Below are 18892 nucleotides of genomic sequence, written 5' to 3' on the forward strand. Positions count from 1 at the left end.
ACATGTGTATCGCATTTATTACGATTAAATAGTTGTCCTTGCAAATCTATGTGACACTGACTCCACTGACATGCTTGTGCCACACACATTTGACACTCAATGGTGATTGGATATTATCACCATATATGTGTGTGTGTCACCTGATTACATTGCTCATACTCCATGTGGATGTTGTCTTGATGTGGGCATGTCTGTTTGCCTGTACTGGTGTTCTTACCTATCAGCACATGGCTGGATGTGTCCACATTAATGCAGTCGACCCTGATGCTGTGTATATGTCACATATAAAGACTTACATTGCCTTAATGGACATGACCTGTGACCTTGCAGACTTGCTTACGGAAGGTTCTACATGTATGTGTTTTGCCATATACATCTACACGGCACAGTACAGCAGTTCAACATCCTGCCATGTATCACCTGTGTTACACATGTGATACACATGGGACACTGGTTAGCCAGATGGTATTTGCAGGGATGGATTTAAACTATAGCATTTAGTCAAAGTCAACTAGTAGGCTATATGCCCTGGGCCATGTATGAATCTAGGATGAAAGGTTACCTAGCTGTAGCCAGCAGGTGGGTCTCTGGGCCAGGTGGAGCCATACCACATAACTGATGCACAGGGTTAATGATACATTTACCATATGGTCATCACACCATGTCTGAGAGGGGGGCAATGTGCAGCTTTGCTGGACAGGAATGCATAGTATGGCAGAACTTTGTAAAGTGTATGGGACAAGGATCTGTCCAGCATGTGGTGATCCTAGTACTAGGAAGGTGGATGTCCATGAAGTATGTGTTTGAGAACAGGATGTGTACGTGTATCATGTCCAACATCACTGGGTTGGACATGGCTTTATTCAGGGTAGGCATCATGCTACATAGTGGAGATGGGGATTGGGAAGGCTGGAATAGGCCATCTGAACATGGCCAATACCCCATAAAGGAAATATGTGATCTGGTATGGGTCACCTGAGTGTTGAGTATGGCTGGACAATGATCTCTATATTCATGGATGGCACCCTGTCATGATTAGGGTTGCCACATACGACTACCTGACAGGTGTGGTGACGTAACTATCACAGGAAAGACAACTGTCCAGCTGCATCCCTTACACACAGTGTCCATTATGTTGACCACTTCCTAGGTGGTAGTTCATGGGTACAGGTTTATTAACATAGGGTTGATAATGCAATATGTAACTGTCAGATTGTGCCCATATGTCACACACCTCAGCCACAAAGCCCCTTCTGTGTGTTGTCCACAACACTCTGAGTCAGGTATTGCTCCTAGGTCATAGTCATTTGCATACTTCAATAGGCAGATACCTTCTGTTAGTCTGTGTGGTATAGACTACAATGAGGGGGAGTACAATGAATTAACCCTGTCTTACTGTAGCTGGCACTGTGATGTGTAATGTGCATGTATTATTCAGACACCTTCTGTAGTGTTGGTTCTGCCAGCAGTCCTGTTGCAAAACACTCCTGTGACACAGGAATGTACATCTAGTATACTGAGTGTAGGTGGAACACAGTATGGGTGATGATGTCCTATGACCTGGCAAGGTTATGATATGCAGTGTGAAATCAACCTTACTGTCATCTACATCTGTACTGCTGACATCAAATAATTTGATCAATGTTCATGGCCTTTCAGACCAGACTCAGCAAGGTAGTAGTGCAGTACTTCCCATTATTAGTGGTGTCTCCCCCTTTGTGGGTTGTGATGCCTGTTGGTGTGCACCATTCAGTGTGTAGGCAGCCTGACATGAAGCTATGTTTTATATGATGTGTATGTGGAGAGCAACTTGTTTTGCCATATGTGCATGATACAACCTGGGATGTGAACAGGTCCCATGCAGCCTGAGTGCAGCTTGTACCTGCATAGTTGTGGTTACAGGGGCTCTGTAGTGTACATGGATATAAGATTGTGTACCTGTTGAGGGGGCAGTGTGTTTATGTTATCCAAGACACTATCTGGATTGCTTATTCATGCTCAGCACTTGTTCAGAACTTGTAAGCTCTACGTAAGCTACTAATTACTATAGCACTCAATCTTCCTCATTACCTAGAAGTAAACAGTTTTTGTACGTACTTTTCTCACTTGCTTAGAGTAAAATAGCTCTTGTACTCACTTTTCTCACTTATCTAGGGGAAATTAATTTTATATTCAGGCATGTCCAAGAGGCAGCTCCCAGTGTTCTCTCCTGTCTATCTGATGAATCTGGACATCTTGTAGACATTGCCTCATGTACACAGACAACCCTCTCCACCTACCACCCAACATTACAACCTGTGAGAGATGCACTTATCTAGCCAAACTGGAAGTAAAGCTCTCTCCAACCAAGACTGACCCTGACAGTCATGTGGAGAAGGTAAAAATTTGCACCACACCACACTCATCACATAGTCTCACTAAATCTACACCACCATAATCCACACACAGTAACACAAAAACATTTGGAGAGACTTTCAATAATAATCTGTCTAAGCAACAGAGACCTCCAAATCAGAAACACAAGCAGCCTCCATCCCCCAACACAACCCCAATGGCAAATAGCCCACAGAGTCAATGTGCCACTCAACCACAGCCAATAAGGCAAATCAACGTACCCAACACTCTAGTCATAGGTGACTCTATAGTCAGGCACACTGATGTCCCATACAACAGGCTAAATAAGAAGGTTACTGTCAGCTGCCTGTCGGTACCAGGATCCGCCACATAACCCACACACTCAGGTCACTCCACAAGTACAAATATGACTCTGTCATTGTACATGTTGGTGTGAATGACCTGAGATGTACCTCCCTGGACTACATGAAAAAAGACACGGAAGAGCTCTCCGATCTTGTAGGCCAGGCAGGTATGACCCTAGCCCTGAGTAGCATTCTGCCATCGCCCAGAATGATACCGCAGTACGAGGTCAAAATGATTGACTTCAACAATTGGCTAAGCTTCTGGTGTCATTCTAAGGGGATACAGTATCTGTCTGCTTGGGATGACATGGTCGACAGACCATGATGCTTTGCCACAGATGGCCTGCACCTGTCACCCCTGGGATTTTGGATACTGGCTAAGGCTCTTGCTGCCACATAGTGCCTTCTTTAGGCAAGGTTCAAATAACATATTCACCACCATAACAAGAAAAGGCAAGCACAAACTGAGGGTAATGCTACGCAATGCTGGAAGTCTAAATCTCAAAATGCAGTCACTTGAGGCACTCCTTGTAATGGAGAACATCAATATCTGTGCAGTGACTGAGACCTGGTTCAAGGCTCCAGAGAACACCCCTGCACTACCAGGCTATAACTCATAGCACACATTTCGGCCATATAACCTGGACCAGAACACCCAAGGAGGAGATGTGTCAATATTATTTATGGATATCCACCCCTCCAGGCTAGTTGCTTAGCACAATGCATCCGAGGTTATCCAAGTGCAACTACCTCTGGGCTATACTTCAGTCCAAATTGCAGCTTGCTACAGATCCCCCACCATGCTCCAAGATTCCCACTCCTCTTTTCTTGATGTACTGGAAATTATTAGGGTTTAACCAAACACCCTACTAAAGGGCGACTTTACCTACCCCACCATTAACTGGGAAAACTACTCGTGTACCAACTCATTAGCTCAATGCTTTCTGGAATTCATAAACACCAATGTCCTGGATCAACTTATCCACACACCCACCAGGGGCAACAATATCCTAGACCTAGGCATTACCAACATGAGTGACCGGTGTTCCACACCTGAAGTCAACTCCTCGTTGGTCCGATCTGACCATAAGCTAAACACCCTTGATATCCACATCCTGCCCACACCCCCATTAAGGAAACCACAGTATAATATTTCTACAAAGCCAACTTCATGCTTCTTAAGACAGATGTGGTGAACTTCATGACACCCATGCAGATGAAAAATGCAGTTACAACTGCTGAATCCTACACAAATGCATTCTATAAGCACTTACACGAGTGCATGGATCATGCTATCCCAAACAGAACCAAGACGCTATACTCCTAATTAAGAAAGCCAATCTGGTGGTCCCCTGCCATAAACAAACTGTTCAACAAAAGGAAGACACTGTTGCAAAAGAGAGTACAATCCCATGAGTGAAGAAGCTCCCTGGTCAGCCTCAGTAAGAAGCTGAGATCCCTTATAAGATCCTCCAAAGCTAGCTACGGAAACAAAACCCCCACTAATTCCAAAGACAACCACAAAGCATTCTATAACTATGTCAAATATCTTGATGTCAACACCCAGATCTGCTCTGAGTTACAGCACAAAGGCATGAACATTACAGAACCAACTGACATTGCCAACATCCTGGCAGATAGGTTCAGTGCTACCCCCCCCCTCACCCCCTAAAGGGCCCATATCTATACAGGAAAAATGCAGAGTCTCTGTAATCACAACTATGCAGGTAAAATCTGCACACTCTAAAGCCAATATCACAGCATCCATGGGACCGGACAACATCCCAGGCTGCATTTTACATGAACTTCAGAACATACTTGCTCCCCACCTACGCACCATGTTCAATAATAGCTTCACATCAGGCTTTGTGCCCCCTGAATGATGCACAGCAACAGTTATCTGACTCCACAAAGGTGGTGCCACAACAGGCCATGGGACCTATTGCCCTACAGGCCTGACTAGCCTGGTCTGCAAGGCTATAGAGCACATCATCATGGATCTCAGTCACAGAGACATTGGGTACCTCCAAACATTTGACCCCTCCCAGTTTGGCTTTGGTAAGGGCAGACCATGCCTCCTTAACCTGGTGGACTTCTTTGAGACAGTTACCAAGGCATTAGATGAGGGTAAGGAGGTCCACACAGCCTACCTTGATCTCCCAAAGGCTTTCAACACCATTCCCCATTCTGGTATTATCGACATACCCATTCACCTGAACATTAACCCCTACATCATAAGATGGTTTGCAAAGTGGCTCACGGACAGAACCCACACAGTGGTAGTTGCATACCCTAGGTCCGACTGTAAACCAGTTACAAGTGGCATCCTCTAGGGCTCAGTCCTAGGACCCCTCATGTTTGGTATATAATTCTCTGAGGTACAGGCAAGCACAGGAGGGCTTTGGCTGAAAACGTTTGCAGACGGCTGCAAATTAGGGTCATAATTGTTTCCCCAGCTGATAATTACACCCTCCAGAAGGGTCGCACTGAGATGGATACCTGGTGTCAATATCATGGCCTCAAGCTAAATGCCAAAAAGTGCATAGTCATCCCCTTTGGATAAAACTAATTACCCGCAGACTCCTACATAGGTGCTAGTCCCCTACATACAGAAAAGGTAATAAGGGATCTGGGAACCCCAAAAGATAGCAATCTCTCCTTTGATAACCATAATGCCAAGGTGGTTAAAATGTCCTTCTACGTGGTCCCCCTAATCTCTAATGGGTTCGCATCCAGAACAAAGGAGGCCATTGTGCCTCTCTACTCATGACTTATTAGACCCATTAAAGGATACAGCACCCCATTTGGGATGTACCTTACAAGGCAACTGCAACAGCTTGGAAGACCACAACAATACCACACCAAGAGGATTACTGACCTCAAACAGATGACCTATGCAGCCCAACTAAAGAAACTCCAGCTGTAATCAGTTACATACTGCATACTCACAGGTGATCTCTGCTTGACATACAAGGCCCATGTCCAACCCAGTATTGCTGGATATGCTCCACCTAAACAGAAACCCCTGAGAGCCACATGCTCTAGGGATATACACCTAACCACAACAATGACTAGGACGTGCTGGACAGATAGATTCCTGACCCGGAGACTCCCCATGCTTTGGAACATGATTCCAATGTACATCAGGCAGGGCCCCTCACTAGCACTCTTCAAGAGAAACCTTGACAGGTGGATGGGAGACAGACATGTACCCTGGGGATCACTGCAGTAGCTCTGCTGGACAGAGGCACAGGGAACTAATGGCCCTGCCATTCAGAGGCACAGGCAACTAACCTAAGGGGGTAGCAGAAGCCAACACACTCTAGCTAGGCTTATAAATACCCTTGGTCAGACAGCCTAGTACCTACCTTTGAACTTATTACATGTCTTATGTGCATGAATAGTTAACTAGCTCTTCCATTTTGCTTTGCTATCATGCTGATAAACTGTTGGATGACTACAAGTCATATGTATCCTGTTATTGTGTATTGTAAATGCCAATAGACATAACTAATGTTTGCCTAACATAACAGCAATGCTATGTAACTTGTAATACATATCTGCCTACAATACTGTACATTACACAGTTATTGGCACAATATCCCACAATGCAAATCATAATTGCACAGTAGGCCAACCTTCGACATGTTATTCTCAGTAATACATCCATACATATGCCTACTGTTACAATATATCAACATATACTATCCCCTGTTATAGCACATATTTGTTGGACCAACCCTGCCACTGACAGTGGCTGGTGAGGAATTGTTGGGTTCGAAGCCCTTATAGAGCATCCCTTGTGGTGTATGTGGTGTTTGCCTTGAGACCTACAGCAGTACACACATAAATAATACAAGCATTACTATGCTCAAAAATACATCACTACAAGATAACTATTTCCATTATATGCATTGCGTACAGTTTAAATATTACAGAATAGGTACTACATACACAGACATACTGAGTGTTCAACATACCTTATTAGTAACCCGTGGTGTCATTGACTATTATTTCGATATTTTTCAGTTTGTGTTTCAATCTTCTTTGTAACGTTCTGCTGGTATATATAGATGGTTTGAATGTGTGATAAGCCATCCTTTTATAGTTAAATATAGGTAACGTGCTATCCTGACCACCAGTTGGTGTTCCAAAGTAGTTAATTAGATGCACTTCAGCTGTGTAGCTACTCCATAGACAATACCATGGCAACAGTGGTGTATAACTGAGTACTCCACTTGAGCATTGTCCCTTTGCCTTACTTTCGAGGAAGATGGCCTAGATGTGTTGTTTGTGATGTATTTCAACAGTTATATGGAGACAGACAGAGATATATTAGCTTCATGACTCCCATGGATTGTGTGTAATGGCTAGAAGATGTTGTTTTACATGTGAGTACAGCTGTTATATTTCAGAACATTGCTACTTATGCAGGGTTTGTTTGTACCTGATATTTCTGCAGATGTTTCAGTCTGGCAAGGATGTTTGGGCAGCTCAAGGCTGTATGGCTATGCATGAAATGTTAGGTGGTTTACAGTATGCTCACCAGACATCTTTGGTTTGGTGTACGTGTGTATCATACTGTGCTGTTAATCAGTAATTGGTAACACTTCCTGGTGTACACATGACCTTCTGAAATGGGATTAGTGCAAACAAACCCTGTAACATCAGCAGCTGTTTCATTGTATAACAGCAACTATTTCACATAGGGCCATGTTAGTGTATCTCTGACAAAGTATGTTAAGGCTTCTGCAGATGTCGTACAGTGAGTAAATGATTTGTGATGTTATTACAGTTTGTATTGTAATTTGTTTGGATGTGGGGGAGATGTTGGTGGGTATACATAGCAGATGCAGGTGTGTAGGAACTGCTTTTATACATAATTGATATGTTCGTGAAGGTTCCTTCCCTATTTGAACACCTATCCTTTAGTGGACTAATACTATGGTAATTTCAGGCTGATTCATTAAGGCACTGTTAATTGGTTCCTGTATAGCATGCAGGTGATGTTAGTCCTTAAATCCTTTTGGCAATACATCAGAATGTAATAAAGTGTTGCTACATAAAAGCAGTGTATTTCTGTCATAGGTATTTGCAGTCAGTGGAGTTGTGTTGGTGACTGACCCTGTTTGACTAGGGTTGCCACCTTTTCAAATAGCCATAGTGGGACATTTTCGGGACACACATCAGATTTTACAGGCCAACACAAACCCACGGTTAGTACAAAGGATAGAACTTTCCTTTTTTGCCTAAATATAAGCTTATTCTTGTAGCAGTTTAGTTGCTGATCCTGTTCCTTGTAACATGTAGGTATTTTAGATACAGAAAGAACTATTGTATGCAACTATTACATTACATATGGGACATAATTATGTCCTACAATCTCAGGACATTTGCCACATTTAATATTTTTGGTCAGAACACAACCACCCAAAGAGGGACTGTCCCTTGCAAAGAGGGACAGGTGGTAACCCTATCTTCGGCTCATGTCCATAGCACATATTTGTAATAGTGTATAGGCATATACACGCCATATCCTTTGTTCATAAAGTTTGGTTGTGGCGGAATTTGTGATTGCTGTGGTCCATGTTATACTCATATATGAACACTTCAACCGCTGTATACGGGATACCTATGGAATCCTGAACGCACACAATTCCGATGCCCACAGTACCGGGCCCAGACTCCCATACCCCACATTACCGACAGCGACAGTCAAACTCGCGAAACACAAACCTGGAACACACACACGCACACACAGACACACTGCTACCCACCACATCCAAACAAACCATCCTACACTAAGTTTGAGCAGGTGGGCAAGCCCCCCTACACCCCCCATGTGGGTGGCTGCACCCCCCAAACCCCCCTACTTTAATATTCTACCTCCTAGATCACATAAACAGACACACAAAGCAAACCCACACCCACACATTACAGTCCCCCAGAAACACACACCACACTCAGTACACACACTTACACACTCACTACAGCCCTCAGAAACACACTTACACACAGTAACCTAGCTGAACCATAACACCAGAAGCACTGACTAAATGTCCCTTAACATCGGGATTTTAAACATTGTGCTTCTGGTGTTTCGGTACTGTGGTCTTTTGGTCTTTAAGCCTCGTGATTACGTGATTCAGTATGTCAAGCATTCAGTATTTGGTAGGATTCCCATTTATATGTACCTCCATGGTTATGTAGATGTTGTTAACCTATCTATATATCTACATATATATGTATATCCCTATATATCGACATATCTCTCTCTCTCTCTCTCTCTCTCTCTCTCTCTCTCTCTCTATATATATATATATATATATATATATATATATATATATATATATATACATATACATAGCATACACCTTTCATTGGTTACATGCCGGTTTGTCCTATTTCCACACATTCCTCCCTTTTGTGTTTTAACCTGTCAGAATACACGACTGCTGTTGGTACATCTCAGGTAGCTTAGTGGTAGGTTATTGTGAAGCTTGAGTACATGGTTGCATGTTCTAATCCTGGCAGTGATCATTTTACCTCACAGAGCAGGCACTAGTAGTGCAAGGGTGATTAACACACATTTCAGCGATGGCTACACAACAGGCAGAGCCACCCACACCCAGTGAGCTTCTCGAAATACCGACACAACACATAAATTGAGAGACTACACATTAACATCTTAACTACATTTGGCATAGCCACTCACTGTCACACTTCAGGGGAAACCTTGATGTGTGACTGGCCAACAGTATATACACCCCTGGGATCATGTGTCCCAGACACATACAGCCAGGGTGTGGGGGAGCCACTCCAGTTCTACAGCTGCAAGACCTGTTGGGGAAATTGAATGTTGTTGGTCTGTCATGTTAACATACCCTTTTGAGATCACTATGTGCCCTTATCACCCTACAGCACACCAGTCTTCAACAGCTTCCAGCAATTTAGCCTGGAATCCCTTCATTGGCTATGCTTGACAGAGGCTCAGTTACTTCATTAATGGTGCAGGTAAAGCCACCACACTGTAGCTATGCTTCTAAATGCCCTTGGGTAGATAGCCTACTACCTATCTGTGAACCTCTACAGTGCAGGCCATCTCCAACATCATATGTGATTATACAGAGTTTTCTGATTACACTATACAACAGTTAAGTACAGCAATAGCATACAGACTACTGATACATAATCACACCAAAAGCCTATCTTGGAAGCTAGTGGACATGTATAGGTTTCAGGCTTTGTATTGCTTACCAGTAGGTTACCTACAGGAAAGATGGGACACAAGCATAGATGGGATACATGCCTGCAACAATGTCATACCAACTTGCATGTTTCAGCCTAAGGCTTTGGAATGCTGGGCAAGGCTATTACATTTTTAGGCAGGTCTCAGAGGTGAATCTCACCTCCATGAACTTCACAGTAGCGGAACCAATGAGGGTTAGGCTACTCAACACCAGGGGTAGTACTCACAACATGCACGCACTTACAGCACCCCTCAGTATGGACAACATCTACATCTGTTCTGTGACTGGGACTTGTATACGGCTCCTGTGAGCAGACTGGCACTACCAGACTACAACCCATAACATACATTTCAGCCACTGTACATGGAATGGCACAGACATGGAGGGGGTGTATCCATATTCATCGGGGACACTTACACCTCCAAGTTAGTGGGGCAGCATGATACCTCTGTGATCATCCATGTGCAGCTAACATCAGACACAACTGCAATGCAAACTGTGAGCTGCTACAGATAATCCTCCATGACCCAGGAGCACCACTACAACTATCTGGAGACAGTGGTAAACATGACAGTCCTACCAGACGCCCTGTTTTTGGTCAATGTCGGCTACACTACACTTAACTGGATAACCTACTCGAGTATTCACTTCCAGGCGCAGAACTTCCTGGGATTTATCACCTCATATGGCCTGTATCAGTTGGTAGACAGACTAATGAGAGGTGAAAACATACTAGAATTGGTAATCACTGACATGTGCAACAGGTGCACTGCAGCAGAGGTAAACCAGTCACTGTTTAGATCTGACCATGAACTATTCACTGATGATTTCCACTCCCAACCATCTCCTCCACCCAAGGAATACAGTGCATACCTTTCCTACATCTACATTCACAGTACTAATGACAGAGGTGGGAGGGTTCACAGCCCCCACGCTCAGGGATGACACTGCTCAAGATACAGACAGAATTATGAATGCACTCTATAAGCACCTACAAATATGTATGGGTCATGCCATCAATGGTAAACCAGGATTAGCTACTTCTACACAAGGACACCAGTCTGCTGAACCCCTGCATTATACAGACTATACAACAGAAGTAGTACAGTAGTCCCGAACAACAGCAAATCCCAAGACATGCAGACGTCTGTGACCAGTATTAGCAAGAAACTTATGTTACTCATGTAATCATCCAAGGCTGACATCCACAGGTAAATAGGCACAGATTTGGAATATGACCACAGAGGCTTCTTTGGCTATGTCAATGATGTAAGCAGTAACACACAGATTTGCACTGTGCTGGTGCAATATTGTACTGAATATACTGACCCTACTGATATCACCAACACGCTTGATGATACATTCAGAGCAAGCTTCACCCCCTACTGGGCCCACAACAATACCCAAAACATACAGTATCCCAGACATCTGAGACATACAGGTGGGAATGTCTCTTTCAAACGGCATGACAGAGCATCAATGGAAGCAGATGGTGTCCTAGTCTGCATCCTGCAGACACTACAAGACAAAGTGACCCCCAGCTGGTGCATGGCAACAGCTATTACACTCCACCAAGGTGGTGACACAACTGACTATGTTAACTACCACCCCTTAGGCCTGAGTAGCCTGATCTGCACAGCTATGGAGTGCATCCTCATGGCACTCATTAACATAGACAATGGTAACCTCCAGACACTTGACCCAACCCAGGTCACCTTGATTGAGTGCAGATCATGCCTACTGAACCAGTTTGACATCTTACAGCCACCTAGACTTTAGGTGTGGGGTGTGGTAGTTCAGAAAAAAAACAGAACCAGCAAAACATGGATCCTGAAAACAACAATTTATTGTGCCAGGTTAAAAAACCTACACATATGCACCACTTTTGCAACAGACCGGTTTCAGTAGGTTATACACAACCTTCTTTGAAGAAGGTTGTGTATAACCTACTGAAACCGGTCTGTTGCAAAAGTGGTGCATATGTGTAGGTTTTTTAACCTGGCACAATAAATTGTTGTTTTCAGGATCCATGTTTTGCTGGTTCTGTTTTTTTTCTGCTTCATGTCATATTTGGAACCGGGCAACTGCTTCACGTGCAGGAACTCTTTTCATGTTACATGTGGTAGTTCACACATGCTACCTGGACCTCACCAAGGGTTTTGACACCATTCCCCACTCAGGTATTATTTCTACACTCACCAGCCAGTACATACACCCATACATCACAGGTTGGTTTGCCAACATGCTTACACACAGAACCCACATGGTATGCCTAGCAGCCTTCAGGTCCAACTCTTGACTAGTCACAACTGGTATCCCACAGGACTCAGTCCTGGGACCCCTACTGTTTGCCATATACTTCTCAGAGGTATGGGCTAACACAGGTGGATTACAGGCAGGCCGTGTTTGGTGATTACTGCAGACCGGGAGCAATAACTGACAGTCCAGCTGTCACAGACATCCTTCAAGTGGCCTCACATAGACCGACACAGGGTGTCAGAGTGATGGCCTCCAGCTAAAGGCCACATACTGCATGGTCATTCTGTTTTGGGAAACTACACACACACATATTAACACATGAGTGGCAGACAGTATAATTCAGATGACGTAATGGGTATGTGGGGACTACATTACATGGTAATCTCTCCTTTGACAGTCATATGTGCGAAGTAGTTAGGACATCCATCTATGTAGGCCATCTGATTACTTAAGGGTTCCACATCTAAACAGACTTAGGTTATTGTGCCCCTTTACTCATCAGTCATCAAGCCCATCATCGAGTATGATAACCCATTTTGGATGTACCTCAGAAGACACATCTAACAGCTGCAAGGGCCACGAACATACCTCACATAGAGGGATAATGCCCTCAGACATGTGTCCTATGCTGCCAGACTGTATAAACTCATGCATTACTCAGTGGCATCTCTTTTACTCAGAGATGATATTTGCTGGCAAACAAAGCCATGTCCAAGTCAGGCTTAATGGATATGCTCCTCCTATGGGCATCCAAGTCACAGTAAGCCACACACTGTAATGAGCTACACCTTGCCACAACCATAACTGGAAAATGCTGAAGTGACAGATTCCTGTCACAGATACTTCCCATTATTTGGAACTACATCCCTGATTACATTATACAGAACCCCTCACTAACACTCCAGGGAATCCTTGCAGAGTGGGTGGGGAACAGTGGATACACCCCAGGGATCCCGCAACTGGCTCTGCTCCACAGAGGGACAGTTAGTTAATCAATGGGGTGGTGACAGCAGATACATTTTGGCTATGCTTATGACTGGCCTCGGGCAGTTAGGCATGTACCTACCTATGTATCTATGAACCTATACATACAGTATCGACACATGCTGATAGCTTAATTTACTATTCAGGTATTGACTTACCTTGTGCCAATGGCAGTTGTGTGCACAATAGTTGAGGGCTGCCTATGTAGGATGCATACAGTAGACCACCTATACATGACAATTTACAGGTGGTCGTGTATGTCTTCCATCCATGTTTGCTGTATGTGCCGGTGGAGAAGGGTGTCAGTCCATAGGTGCCTACACTGTCAGTGTGTGTGCTATACGTTCCCTCTTTGCCAAGGCATGGGCATACTGGGCATGCCTCCATCTGCCTAGTGGAGCTGGCACAGGGTGTTCATGGTCTGAGTCCCTCTTTGCCTGTGGGGCCCTTGGCAGTGGTGGTGGGCTGTGAGGGCCTTCACCATTCTGTCCCTGCTGCAGCTGTTTCCGCAGGATCATATTGTGTAGCATGGCACATACTATGAAGATGTGGGCACACATGCCTGGAGAGTACTGCAATGTTCCACCAGATATGTCCAAGCAATGGAACCATGATTTCAGCATCCCAAACACACACTCTATGATGATTCTGGTTGCTGCATGTGCCTCATTATGGCGTTCTTGCGTGGTTGTGTGTGCATTTCTGACGGGAGTCATCATTCATGGTTCCAGTGCATAGCCAGCATCCCCCCACCAGGTGGCCATATGGGATATCCCCCCTGGCAAATACCTGATACAGCTGTGAGGCATGCCAGATGTGGGAGTCGTGATAGCTTCCACGGCTGCCAACACACACATTCATGATAATGCCCTGGGCATTGCACTGACCTGGCAGTTGATGGAGGGGTATCCCTTGTGGTTTATGTAGTGCCTACTCTGCTAAACCATATTGTCTTGATGTGTATGTGCGTGCAGTCTATTGCACCCAGTACCTCCGGGTAGTCTGCCACACTGTGGAAGAGACACATATTTCTGGCCAACTCCTCCTGCATTCGTGGGAAGTATATGTACTCATTGGCATGTGGTAACATGGTATCTAGGAACTGGTGGAGTACCCTGGATGCTGATGCCTGTGAGATCCCCATGATATCCCCAGTTGGCCCTTGAAGGGTACCTGTGGCAAGTATTCTCAAGCTTACACATACCTTCGTGTCCACTGGGATGGGCTCCCCTCTGTTATTTCTGGCTCTGAGGCGTGGCCGGCACACCTCAACAAGTTGCTGTATGGTGTCCCTGTCCACCCTGTAATGCTCTACTATCTCCGGATCATGTAGCCCCTGGCAGGTTACCCTGGGTCTGAACACTCTTCTCCACCTCCGGTGCCTGAGATGGTTGTCAGCATCATCCTCCACACTACCGTCAGTCTCCAACACATGCTGGTGAATCAAAGCTATGGCAGCCCCTAACATGTACATATTAAAAGTTCCCTGTCTGTATACACCAATGGTGCAGAGTGTCTGGGAATACACAAGTGTGTGAGTGTGGGGCTTTCACACTTTATACTATTGTGCAATGGATGTTGCTGGTGTAATTGGGTGTGTATGTGCAATTCCAGCTGCAGGGTATCTTAATTATGGATTTCACAGCAGGTACTGCTATTGTGAGGCCTTTCGTGTTGACTTATGCTTGGCTGCCATGATTCATCTATTGCCCTTTACTTCACTTTTCAACCCAATCCCCCTCCCATTGTCAGGCATGCATCCAGCTGCCTGCTTTCTTGTTTTGTACTTTCCCAACTCAGGATTGTGTTGCGAAATGTATTATGTAGCTGATCTACTGCATGTTTGCTTTGTTCTGCTGTGAAGGTTCTCTTTTTTTTGCAGTAAGGCACCTCCCCTTTCCTGTTCAGCAGGTATCTGCTAGCAGCCTTGTTAGCTGTTGTCAGTGGCCCAGTGTGAGTTCCTAGGTGTTAATTACTCATTTGTACTCCAATTACCATACTGCAGCATTTCCTTATTGTCTTTCCATATCCTTCCTTTTTCAGCTATGGTGCATGCTGCGCACAGCCATTAACCGGGTTTAGAGCACGTTTTCATCCACGTTCACATGGACTTTCGGTTGCCTTGTGTGCTCTCAGCTAAGCAAAGCTATGGCTACTTCCACACCCCTATCCTGCAGCTTTGCTTAGCAACAGGCAACCCGGATTAGCAATGCTTCAATGTTCTTACAGCTAAGGTGGCGCACCCCTCTCTTGATGTCATGTTTATCTCCAGGCCACACCTCGATGTTGTACCGCTACTCTGTGTGGTACATCCGTACGCCAGTGGGGATTTTGTGATTCAGTATTACTTGACTCATTTGCATGGCATTGACTACTAATTCCTAGTTACCATACAGAACACTGTCACAGACCCTTAGCAACCCTTGTGCCATGGTTGTGGTGTAGCATGTGTGCCATTGACTATTATGGGTAATTCATGAAATGTGTTACATTGCAGTTTTATGACATATAAATATATTTTCATTGTGATCCCGTTTGTGCACCGATGCACTGCGATTTTACTTTGCTTTAGTGTGGCCATGACATTAAATGTTATTTTTTATGTGTTGTGCATATTTTTTATGCCATTGGCTATATATTTAGCCATTAGCATATATTAACATTATAATACGTAAGTTTGGTCTGCTTTCATGGCTCCAATTTTATGTTTGAAAAAATGTCAACCTTTTTTTTTTTTTTGGTTTACATTTCTGCATGCTTACACTACACCTGCACCACTTCATGAATCACTATATACCTTCATTTGCATGCTACAATGCTGCGTATGGGGTGATTAGCATACATGCACTGAGAGCTGCACAGCTCTGGCATACGCTGGTAGTGCACGTGGAAACAGCTCGCACCTGAATCGCTCGGTGGCCATATTTGGCATTACATTCTGACACTAGGTCTGCACCTGGCGCAAGCTTCATGAATCCCAGGGATAGTTGTTCAATAAACATGTTTTATGAAAAAAATAGCAGAAGGGATTTTTTTATATTGTGATAGCTGTGGTTTGCCATGCCCAGTAGACTTCTTATGACAATAAGATTTATTTGAAGTGTTACCTTTGGATAACTAGTACCTTCTTTTTGGCAGCATAATTCATTTATATCAGAAAAATAAAACTGTTAAATTCAAGTTGGACATTGGTAAATTTATATTTTTATTTATTTGGTGTAGTTCATTATGTTTAATAACCTGAAATAAAAAAAATGCTTTCAATACTGAATCATAGTTTCTGTCTTTCCAAATACAATTATTTCATCATGAAAGTTTCAGACATTGGGTAGTCACTATAACATGTATAATATGTTTGGAAAGAGCTCTCTAGCTGGCTTTCCTTAACCTTACATGTAAATAAAACCTTGCAATGTTCCTGGTCTCATGATGAGGTTCTAACTGATAGTATACTGAACTAAGGGCTAATGTGCCAAAATATTTTGACATTCATGTCTGAAAATACATTGTCTACACTGGGTGATAGCTGTGCTTGTCCTTCTCATGTCTATAAATCCCCTGGGGTATTTACTTTGGATGGGGTGACAATCTAAGTACTCTAATGTGTAGGACCAGCAACTTTTTTATCATGTTAGCAACTTCTAATTTTTTGAGGTTTTTTTTCTGCATCATACCCTGTGTATGACATGGCCCCCTATTCTGCATCTGGTGAACAGATCCCACTGTCTCATCTGCGTTATGTCTACCAGGAAGATCTTTAAGTTTCCAATACTTTTAAAATTACTTGTGTCTATTTCTGCAGTTAGCCCGAAATGGATGTGTTTTAAATTGTTTTTTAATGAACTTAGCATTTGATAAGTCTCAGTTTTCAATAGCATTATAACATAAAAATGACATTCCAGTTTGCTAAACAATATAGACTTCCCAAGTCATCCTACACTTTAATGCTAAAACTATATGGAAAACGTGGTTGATTGCTAGTGCTTCTCTGTTATTATGTGAGTTGACTTTGGTTGTGCTGCTTTGAAATGACTGTGAGTTTAAACTGAAAAAAATCCATTAATCTTATTAACTGTTGCATTGGAATAAGTAAACAAATTGAATGGGCACTGAAGTTTCTGTTTGTGCCTTATCAGTTGTGCTTTGCATAATGTATATAGTTATCCTGATATGTAGTCTTCAGGCTTTGTTGTGCCTTAGCTACTATCAATTTCTGTGCTTGAATCATTCTGCTGTTTTCATTTGAATTCACAATTCCTTTGTGTGTTGCTTTATCGTGATTTTATAAAGATATTATATTTTCCACAAAATGTGTACTGTTTTCATTCAGGTTGGGCAATTTCTGTAAAATTAAGTTTTGTGTTGTTTTTTTTTTTCTCATCTTGCCTGTACAGGCATGCAAAATTTTGGCTGCTTTGCTCGACTTTTCACTAAACAGTGGATTTCAATGAAACTCGTGTCTTTATTCCATATTTTTCTTAATCTTGCAATGGCTCTGTCATTTTGCTATGTTCTAAAATGTGCATTAAAGAAAGATCACATTGTTTACTTTTTATTTCCCTTTTGTCATATCTTGTCTGTTGAATAATTTGAAATGATATACACATTAACTTTACAATGTGTATCTAAAAATCCTCCATTATTTTTTTCTCAAACTTTTTATTGAATTTAAACACATGTAAATAATACAAACGTTCTAATATAATTTTTTGTTAAGTAACTATATACATTATTTACATTTGGCCTAAAATTAAAAATTTCCATCAGGAAAGAAATAATGAAACTTCCATTTACCAAAACAATAATTCAAAACACTTAAGAAAAACATTCAGTAAGAATTATAGAGAATACGATAATTTAAGAGTTTCAGTTAAACTAAAAACTTTGATCCAAGGATTATTAGTCCATTTCCTGGGGAAGAGTCTTGATTCTTTAACTTTTATTTCTGTAGATGCTGATTCTTCCAATAATAATAGGAAGTCTTCAATGGTAGGTGGATGAACTGATTTCTATTTTTCTGGTTAAGCATTTTTTTGCCACAGCTAAAATTGTCAAAAGGAGGTAAAGATTGGAATTTTTCATGTTATTCATAACAAATACATTCAAGAGAATTAGAGTTCTAGATAAAACTAATGAGTCTGAAAATAAAGCTTGACAAAATTTATCAATATCTGCCCAGTACTTGTTATTTTTTATACAATCATAAATAAAATGTTCACAATCAGCTGAGCATATCAAAGAACATCTCCAACAAACAATAGTACTGGATGATTGCATTTTAGCAAATTTGTTGAGAGCATAGAAAGCTTTGTGCAAGAATTTCCATGTGAATGTTTTCCACATTTGAAGATTAGAAGTTAGTTTCACAGAATATAAAAGATCAGATTTAACTTCTGAAGATACATTTAATATTCGACCTTTATCAATAAATTTCCAAAATTTTTGTTTAGGCATAGTTTTGTAGTTTATTAGGATTTTATAAAGATTAGTTAGGACAATTCTGATTGTTATAAATCAAATCCTGTAAATGAAATATCAGCTTAGGAATAGTTTTAAATGAAGAATTATTTATTATTCTACATAAATCTTGAGCATGGTAAAGAATGCTATGTAAGATAATCCAATCAGTGTCTCAGATGTTATAAATATTTCTTATTTCATGAGTCTGTAATACTGTTAAATTTTTTATACATTGAAGCC

This window comes from Protopterus annectens, chromosome 9.part0, assembly GCF_019279795.1.
Source record: "Protopterus annectens isolate FY-2018-M chromosome 9.part0, PAN1.0, whole genome shotgun sequence".
Lineage (NCBI taxonomy): Eukaryota > Metazoa > Chordata > Ceratodontiformes > Protopteridae > Protopterus > Protopterus annectens.